Here is a 10,841-nt window from a genome sequence, read left to right as displayed (position 1 = left end):
CCCTGAAAAAGTGACTTATGACTGTTTGTCATGTGAGCATTGCAACATTCCCATGGTCATATGATTAAAATTTGAACGTTTGGTGACTGGCTCATATTTATGACTGTTGCAGTGTCCTGGGATCATGACTTTTTGCGACCTGACCAACAATGGGGAAGCCAGATTCACTTAACAACCATGTTAAGTGATGCAGTGATTCACTTACGTGGCAAGAAATCTCGTCAAGTCTCACAACAAATGTCTCACTTAGCAACAGAAATTTTGGGCTCAGTTGTGGTTGTAGGTTGAGGACCACTAACATCAAAAACCTTTCCTACCATTTGAAGGGAGTATCTGAATAGTGAAACGCAAATTCCTCAAATACGCTTCAAGGTAGGAATCTCTTCCAAAGGCTTCAGTCCCAAACCCACAAAAAATTTAGCTCTGCTCTTTTATGTCCTTGACTTATTCAGATTGGTTCATGCTCTCAACATTCATGCCATCAGAAGATTTGCAACTCTGATCTAGGCCACAATAGTTTTTACTGGGAGCTGTCAAAATCCTTCACCTTCCTGCTTCCCTTTCAGGCAAAACAAGCATAACAGGTACTGAAATTTTTCTCTCTTTGGAAACACATGAATATTTAAGTATCAAAACTCTTAGAACTTAGAATATCTTTATTATCACTTTGAATGTATACTAATCGGTATACATTAAAATGAAATTTCATTGCATAATCTCTCAAAGGATCACCACCTCCAACATACATTACATAAAGATGACAAAATAAATACAAAACTATGCATATGCCCACATAATATATGACACAGAGGAACAACACAGTCTAGTTCGGATGTATACATGGTGAGAAAAATGAATCTTGCGAGTTTACCAGATGGATGGGCATAGGGAACAAAGCTCATGTGCACATTTTCAGAAAGGTTTGGAAACGAGAAGGCAGAAAATTCATTTCCTGATTGTACATTTTTCCTGTAGCATCAGCTATGAGGAATAAAGAGTAGAGTAAGTAAAATAGAATAACGTTGCTCTACAGTATGTTTGGGATTTCCTCCCCTGCACCTGACACAAACATACAGGAAGTAATCAAAGATGTCCCTTTGGATTTTTTTTTTTTAATTCTCTAGTTTTGGATAAGAGCAGAGTTGGGAATCTGAATTAAGTAAGTGGGTAAATTAATTATTGGCAATGAGAAAATGAGAACTGTATACAAATAAATATTTGTATTGCCTAAAAAAATAAATTTTGAAAGAATCCCGATCTCTGTTGTTGAAATTTTCCTTTTACCATGAAGACACTTACAGTAAATATGTCCCAGTCACTCTTACTGCAATGCAGCTGCAGTGTTCCCAGTGCAATTGGAAGCAGTGGATGAAGCTACATGAAAAAGTTCAAAGAACAGAACAGGCCATGCCTCTGTTTCAAAGAACAGTGAATTCCCATAGAAGAGGTTCAGTAAACCTAATGCAAAGAACCAGGGATGCAGCTTAAAACAGTTGTTTGAAAATTTAGACTAAATTTTGCAGCCGGCAGAGAAGGCTAAACCATTTCTTACTCTAATTTGTGATGATCATTTAGAGCTCTAGAGGTATTCAGATATATTGTGGCATCCAAATGGCAATCAATACAACAATGGAGTGGTATTTAGAATGGAGGATTGAACCAACTTTTTGTCTTGCCTGCTAAAGTTACCTCAGTAAACTACAATGCGCTGGCAGCAGTATCTTTAGTAGATTCAGAAAAGATATATTGTACAGAATTATCAAGAAATGGAGGAAAGGGTGGTAATAAATTATGGACTAGAGACAGGACAACTGTGGCCATTTTATTGCAAGCATGAGAAAAAGGTGGCAGCTTCTAAGGAATACAGTTTAAGGGGAAATACATAAAAAGGTGGAAAAACACATGTATTATTACCTGAATTTAAACCCAAAGAGTGCTGCTTAATAAATCTAACTCTGCTCCTTTCCTAGATTAATTTCTTTAATATGCATCAATTTACTAATTTTTACTACTCTCTTTTGGAGCTGTTCATCTTCAGGTGTTAACAGAAAAACAAAACAGGAATTGTATTGATTAGGGCTGAAGCCACCATAGACATTCAGGCCTACACAGATCATGAAGATCTACACAGTGCATGAAGCACTACCAAGATGCAAAGAGCTGAGGTGGTGCAGTGGTTAGCCGCCTGTCGGCTGCCTGCAATTTGACAGTTCGAATCTCACCAGGCTCAAAGTTGACTCAATCTTCCATTCTTCCGAGATTGGTAAAATGACCCAGATTGTTGGGGACAATATGCTGACTCTGTAAACCTCTTAGAGAGGCCTCTGAAACACTGTGAAGCGGTATATAAATCTAAGTGCTATTGCTATTCAAGAATCAGTCTGATCATAGTACAGTATTTAAGGCCTGAGGCTAGAGGCCATGAGTCCTAGTCCTAGACATGAAACCAGCTGGATAATTTTGGACCAGTCACTAATTTTTAAGACCTAGGAAGGAGACAATAGCAAATCATTTCTGAAATCTTGCCAAGAAAACTCTGGGACTTTTCCAGTCACCAGGAGTCACCAACACTGACTAAAAGAGAGAGAGAAAAATAAACAAAATTAAGATGTGTTAATTTTGCATTCCCACCTGGTCAGTTAATAAGTGGATTTTATATTGGATGCTCTGTCAGCCAGTAAGACTCTGGCCTCTTTATAATGGAAGGGATCGTGCATGGCTTAAAATGGAGTTTTCTAACTGTGGCTCATGAGTCTTTGTGAGATTGAGAGCAGATAACAAAGGCAGAGTCCTGTCGTTGCTTTCAGCCACCACAAGTTGGCCCTGGCTCATGTGTCACAGCTTTCCACTCATCCAAACATTTCCCATCAGGAATAGCTACCATCCACTCTGTGAGATTACCTTTAATGCAGTACCTGGTGTTGAAGTTGGACACTGCATTTTGCAGAATGCATTGTGGCCTGCAGCAAAACTGTTGAATATGACTTCGGCTTTTTTCAGTTTTATTTTCTCCTAGATTTTACTTTTCATGCTAGTGGAAGAGAGAAAGTGTTGGAGAGAAGGAGGTATCAGGTGAAGCAAACAGTACTATTATATATCATGCTGGTATGATATATCATGTGGGATTAATAAGCATTTATCATTTTAAAGGGTGTGGTGTTGGAAAGTCTGAGAATATTTCCCTTAAAGGATTAGGACCACAGCTTGCAGAATTTTCTGTATTTACCTCTGCTTTTGGATACAGCAATTCTTAGGAGTGCTTTTAAAAATTTAATATAGTCTACCTTCTGGGTTTGGTTTTTAATCACTTGTCATAGGGTTTTCTCTTTAGACCAGGGGTGTCCAACCTTGGCAACTTTCAGACTTGTGGACTTCAACTCCCAGAATTCCTCAGCCAGCAAAGCTGGCTGAGGAATTCTGGGAGTTGAAGTCCACAAGTCTTAAAGTTGCCAAGGTTGGACACGCCTGCTTTAGACTAAAGAAATACATTCAAATAGTGAGTTTCCTTTGAGGAGCACTTGGAGGTGCTGATCATAAATGACAAATGTTGGTAGCTGGGTGCCTATTACTGAAGAGACCCAACAATCCTCAGGAAGAGGTTTTGGTTTTGATCTGTAAAAGCCAGCTATGTCCTATGCACAGATCTTCTTGGAAACTGCCCTAATTACCTGAAAGAAAAGTTACTTTACATTGAACATGATGCCCCAGGTGAAGATGCGGGGAAGGGGGAAACTTCATTATCACAGTTTTCAATGAACCCAAGAGACAACCCCCTCCCATGTTAAAGTTAAGTTATTGGGGAAGCGGTTTGGAATCTACTTATCCTTCAGTTACATGTAAGTACTTTTTTTTCATCTGAACCTTTTATCTGAGCTTCAAATGCTGCAGCCTTTGGGATTGAGTCTATTGACTCCAGATCATCCTGTCTGCTTCCTAGTTAGATTTTTTTTTTTAATGAACTTTGGGTGCACTAATTTCGTTTTTTTGGATGACACAAGAGAAACCGAAAACAAACAAAATCCCTCCAAGTATCCAAACAGCACCACCAATATTATAAAGTCTCCCTTCTCCAAGGGAGTACTCCCGTTACTAAAGAACTTTTGTTTAAATAGGCTATTCGTTTTCCAGCGGTTGAATGGTTTTTGATGAATTGCTCATAGTTGAGACGGTGGGTGAAAATTAAGTCTCCTGGAAAGAGGAGATAAATTTCAGTCACCATATATCTGAGAAAGATACAACTCTCAACTAGGTAGGGATCAAGAACAGAAAAATGGGCTTGGATTGTCTAGAAATGGGGAGAATTTATGACATTTTCTAGTTCTTTTTTATTCAAACTTTTCTTCCATCCTGGAGTAGCCACTTTGGGCTTTTTGAAAGCAATAATTCTGGTTTACAGCCCCCTCTTGGTATTAGTTTATAAAGCATTAATTCAGGGCTTTGAGAGAGCTGCTCTTGTATCCTAAATAGTGAATTTGCTTGTGAGTTCTGATATCAAAAGTGAAAGCAGGAGGGTTAGAAATCAATCCAGTTTTTACATCATGTTAGGTCTCAATTATCTTAAAGTCTTCTGCCCACTCCCTCAGTCCTACTGTATTATGGGAAAGGATCAGGGGTGGGATTCTACCAGTTCGCACCTATTCGCTAGAACCGGTTGTTAACATTCTAAGCAGTTCAGAGAACCGGTTGTTAGAAGAAATTACTGGCCTAATCCTGTAAGGAAGGCAGGAAGGAAACATTCTGGTGTTGCTTACAGAAACTGCCTCTCCGTTAACCCTGATTACATTCTTGGCAGGACTAGACTTCCTGTTTCAGGAACTTCTCTGGAGTTATTTTTCCCTCCTTTGCTGGTACTTTGCTTGTGTGGAGTGACCATTCAAAGTTACAATGGCACTGAAAAAAGTGACTTATGACCGTTTTTCACACTTACGACTGTTGCAGCATCCCCACAGTCATGAGAGGCCAGGCGAGGAGATGCGTGCCTCGATGTGAGTGACGTTGAGTTGGCCACACCCAGGCAATAACATGATCACCAAGCCATGTCCACCCAGTCACATGACCACCAAGCCACGCCCACCAACTAAGCCACGCCCACAGAACCATTTGTTAAAAAATGTGAATCCCAACCCTGGAAAGGATCTACTCATACTGCTGATTGAGGCCCTTGCCTTTTGCTCCAAAGGCTAGCCCTGATGCACCATTAATTAATGCAGACAACCTAGAAGATATACATAAAGATCAGTGGTGGGATTCAAATATTTTTGCCACCGGTTCGGTGGGCGTGGCTTGGTGGGCGTGCTTTGCCCACATGCACACATTTTGAGTGCGCAGGCCAAATGCGCACTTTATGCAGACGCAAAGGCGTTCTAACTCACCTCCTGCAAGCCTGCACGATCCCAGTCACTTCAGCAACTGCCGCGCGGCACTCTCTTCTGTGCCGCGCAAAGCAGCTGCGCTTCAAATTCAGAGGATAAAAGTGAGTATGGGAGCCCGGGCAGGCGGGTGGGCCCAACAGCAGAGTGGTGGAGAGGACTGGTTCGGTCTTCATTGCTCATCGCAGCTACCGGCTTGGCAGAACTGGGCAGAACCGGTAGAATACCACCACTGATAAAGATGTACTTTATGAAGTCATTACGTATCAAGCTCAACTGAAGAGGCAGGCTTAAGTTTGACGGAGCTATTTCTGCAGCTGAAAGCACGTACTGTACTTGGGCTGATCTGGAAAAGACCAAGAATGCCCAAAGACCCAATTAGTACTTGAATAGGAGATTATCAGGGAATGCCAGGGTGGTGGGCTGAATTGAAAAAAATGAAAAACATCAAAGAGATAAGGTAAGGATGAACCATTTTCATATGGTGCGAAGAAAATGACATGCCCATACAGTGTTTCTCTTAATGGGAGGTTCTGCTCTGACATGATTTAAGGCTGTCACTCTCTGGAACCAATGACATTTAAAGGATTGTTTTCCTTTCGGGCAAAAGCTGCCATGCCATATTTAAATTCCAGAACGCCCTCATATTTCCCATAGTGATTGGATGCCAGCCACTTACCAGACCGGGCAATAGGGATGGAGCTTATTAAGCCCATGGAAGATCAGTCACACTTTCTTCCTTTGTGCTCCTCCGTGTTAGAGATGCTTCAGCTGGTCTGAGCACAAAGCGCACTCAAGGGGAAGTTCTGCTTTCCCATTCAAACCCAATCAGTTCTTCTCAGTTCCAGCTGCATGCTTTAATTGCAGGCTTCATTATTATTCACTTAAAGAGGTTTACCACAACATCCACTAATAGTATGTCATCATTAGTTGTAGATCAGCTCCTGACAAAACTAAGGCCGCCTCAGTCTTGTCTTTCCTTGGTGGCAACAACTAACATTTACTAGGGAATAAATGGCATGGGATTTATGGGAATACATGGCTGGAGTTTATGTCTTAGTGTATAGCTTCAACCTGTCTATGAATATTGCCATCTGCTTTTTCCTTGATGACCTGAAAAAGTTCTCTTATGTTTATCCTTTCTTACCCATGCACCCAATACGGGCAGTCCTTGACTTACAACAGTTTTGTTTAGTGACCGTTCAAAGTTATGACCATTTTTCACACTTACAACCCTTGCAGTATCCCCGTGATCATGTGATCAAAAATCAGAGGCTTGGCAACTGACTCATATTGATGACATCACAGTGTCCCAGGGTCATGTGATCACCTTTTGACAAGCAAAGTCAATGGAGAAGCCAGATTCACTTGTGACTGAGGAGTGCTAGGAATTGAAGTCCACTCATCTTAAAGTTGTCAAGGTTAAGAAACGCTGCCTCACGAAAAGATCCAAGACTTGGCAGATTTCCAAACGATCATTTAAACTTCTTTTACAAGGCAATGTTTTCTTCAACAGGGCAGGATGCCTCATCTGTCATGGCTCTGCTAAGGAAAGAGTGTCACAGCCATGTTGCTGAGAGAAAAAAAATCGAAATGCTTTCAGCAACTTGTATAGGACCAGACTGATTTCTAAAATGCATCGTGCTTGACACTGCTTTAAAAGAGCTGTGAGTTATTATTTAAATGACTTCTTAAATTTGATTTTCTGTCACTGGGGCCCCATTAAAATTGATTTTATTCAATTTTCAGTATATGTTTATATGAAAATATCAATAATCTCTTAAAGGTAATTGATTAGCCTGCATATTTGGTTCTTGGTCAATTTTTGCATGGATAATATCAGGATAAATAGTTAGCCTTCCCCTTACCTATATATGAACTTCTGCATGCGAAATATACTAGTCACTTATTCATAGTGGACAAGTAATCTTTGTTTTACATAGAACCAATTCTATTTTATTTTTGAATTGATCAACTTCCTGTGGCACATTTCTTGGGTTATTAAGCACCGTCTAGATCTCTGAAGGGAAACTTGTTATCTTTCTGAGTCTTTCCTCATGTTCTCTAAGTAAACTTTATTTAATTTTTTATAATTTTAAAAAGACAAACAACAAAAAATATAAATCTTATAACATCAACAGTTTGGGACATTCATCTTATACTAAAATTTTGTGCATTATTTACAAATATATAGAATTTGTGCGGATGTAAATCATTAACTTATCTAGTGCTTATCCCTATTTATTTACAATCCATTTATCTATCCAACAATCTATCTTTGCTCAATCCAATCATACTGTTTTCCCCACATCTTGTAATAATCAGATTCCTCTTTCTCTTGTAAACAAAGTTAATTTGTCTTTCCTCATATTCTCACTCTTAGTTAATGTTCTGAATTCAGAGATCCATCTAGCGGATTTCCCACATGGTGTTTTAGGACTTTTTCACAGGTAGTCTTTGCATCTCTCCAGAATCACTTCTGGACCTACCATCTGTTTTTGTGCAATTTACCTGGGCAAGAGGTGAGCAGCATGGTGGCCTAGTGGTGAAGTCGCTCACCTCTCAGAAGGTTGAGAGTTCAATCCTAGGTAGCAGCAGATGTTTCTCTCCTAGTGGGCATCTGAATGAAAGGGGGGGGAAAATCTGCTGTGAACTCCATGTGATGTCAGGAAGGGCACCCAGCCAGTAACTGCTCATCCAGTTTCCACGACTCTACCCCAAATTAAGGGATTACAGGGTTGTAAAAAGGAAGTTTAAACTCAGGCAAGAGGTGCAATCTAGATGGTTTCAGAGTTTCCTGCCAACCCTTACATTCTGTAATTCTATTGTGACTTTGCTGAAATGAAGAAAGTGTTCTTGCACTGAGGAGCTAATTAATACATGTAGTGAAATGAAACGCTGGTAGTTGTTTTGTTTTTTAAAATCTGTGAGGGTGTGAAATGATGTTCATTCTTCTAATGAATTTTAACACCGCTGTTTCATACTAAAATTAGTGTTTCTAATTTCTTGTTACTTTGAGGTAGTGACAGACTGTCCTGGAGAACTGAAGCATTTCCTTACTGAGTTTTGGCATTTCTGATGTCAGATTATATCTTACCTTATCTTCTACAGAGATTTGATAACATTAAAGATGTAATAAGGCATTGCTGGCAGATTATGGCATACACCACATCAGAGCATGAATATTGGAGTAGCGATCAATTCATGTATTGCATTGACACTGCTTGTAACAAATAAGTTTAAACCTGCATAAAAACGGTCAAACATTCATAAAATTCATTAAAATGTACAAAAACCCACAACATATTAAAACAGTGTTATTAAAGCAAGTTAAATATTAAAAAATAGAAACTTGTGACAAAATGTTCTTTCTGTTTAGCAGCAGCCAATGCAAAGCTTGTTAATTTCCATGGCATTGTCTCATTGTCTGAATTAATTAGACATTCAATTTTATATGAATCAGGCCAAAAAAACCCCCTTCTTATCAAGAGGGGTTCCAGAAACTTTCCATGTTCTAAAGTAGAAATAGGACAGTGCAATACATAATAGATAAAACCTTCTACAATTTCCTTGGAGCAAGGGCAGAGGCACATATTAGGTGGGATATTGAGACATTGGCCCTCCCTAGTTCCTGATACCATTTGCTGAACTATAGTCTTATCAGTACCAGATAAACAGATTAACAGATAATCAGAATTGGAAGGGACCTTGTAGGTCAGTGGTGGCTAACCTTTTTTGGCTCCCGTGCCGATAATTGCGCGCTCGCTCGCTTGTGTGTGCTCGCATGCCAGTACCCAGAAGGCAATGTGTGCTGGCCCCCCCATGCCCCCTGCGCATGCGTGCATGACCCCCCTCGCCATATTTCTGCACATGCATGTGCGATTCCCCCATTGCGCACAGCACATCTGCGCATGTGCATGTGATTCCCTCACGCATAGTGCATCCCTGCACATGCACGTGCATCTCCTGTGCACCCCCCTCCGCTCTGTGCGCATGTGCGCCAGATACTTGACAATCACTGTTGGGCAGCGGCACACACACGCATGCGCAGTGGGGCTCTTCCGGGCGACCTCTCGTGTGCCAGGGAAATGGCTCTGCGTGCCACTTCTGGCACGCATGGCATAGGTTCGCCAACACAGTTGTAGGTTATCCAGTCCACCCCCTGCCCAAGCGGGAGACCCTACACAATTTCTGACAGATGGGAGTCCAATCTCTTTTTGAAATCTCAAGTGATGGTGCTCCCGCATCTTCCAAGAGCAAGCTGTTCCATTGGTTGATTGTTCTCACCATCAGAAAGTTTCTCCTTATTTCCAGGTTAAATCTCTCCTTGTTCAGTTTCCATCCATTATTCCTTATTCCTGGCCTACAGGTGTTTTAGGGTGCTTTACCACTTGGAGGGATAGCACTGGAACCCATTTCAGACAATGTTCACACTCAGTTTTGGTTTTATCAAGTGTATACCAGGGGAATTTTATTTTCTGGTCATTTAAACAGTCATTTGGGGGGCGGGTGTGTGTGTGTTAAAGACACCCAGTATCCTTTTTTAAAATAATAGATTATTGTTTGCATTATTTGAATATAAAAGAAATTCTAGGCATAAACTAAATGAATGCACATGATTAGATGAGCATGTAGGCAACTGATGCAAGAAGGAGTGGAGAAATTCATTTGCTTTAGAAGACACTGCTTGACAAGTTGGAGTTCAAGATAATTGGAGAAGTTGGATCAACATTAATCAATTTAAACTGAATATCTGCCAGATGATTTGGGTGAAGTATTGCACCAATACTATCAGTTAAATTAACAGACCATTTAATTATTTTTTGATCTGAAACTTAATGCAAGTATGTGGTCATTATTTATTTTCAACATTCCACTATCTGCAAAGCCAATACATTGGAATGTGCTAGACTGGGGATCACTACAGCCTCATAGAATAACCTTCCTATTTTAGCAAAAGGGACACACACATAGTCAATTATTGTTGCCCCATTTGTTGATAAGTATGTAAAATTACTGGGAGAATATTGGGGCAAGAGTTATTCAGAATGTTTTTTCTAGTCTTAAACCTTTCACTCTCTTTCCCCCTTTCCTTTTTTCCCCCCACTTAAAATTATTTGATCATTAAAGATGGCTTCTTCTTTGTCCCGATCTTCTTGTTCTGCAAGCGTTTCTTGTTGTTTCTCATAGTTCCAGATCTCCATATTTAAGAATTGAAATACGAAGCCAAAAGAACCTCTCCCTTCTTGTGCATCTTCTTTCCATTTTTTAAGTTCCATTTTCAGTTCTTCTAAGAGTGATGCCATTTTAAACAACCATCCGATTAGTTTTAGTCATTTAGATGCAAAAACCAAAAATCACCAAGTAATCCAAATAATCCAAGGCTGTTTCTTCTTGCTTCTTTTTTCCACTTTCTCTTCCTGGGGTTCTATTATTTTGTTGCCAAGTTTCAGTTAGGATGTTTTTTGGGGG

The sequence above is a fragment of the Notechis scutatus genome, chromosome 1 (genome assembly GCF_049901735.1).
Source record: "Notechis scutatus isolate UNSWTSFEM ecotype Mainland chromosome 1, rNotScu1.2, whole genome shotgun sequence".
Classification (NCBI taxonomy): Eukaryota; Metazoa; Chordata; class Lepidosauria; order Squamata; family Elapidae; genus Notechis; species Notechis scutatus.
Note: the sequence above shows the minus strand (reverse complement) of the source record.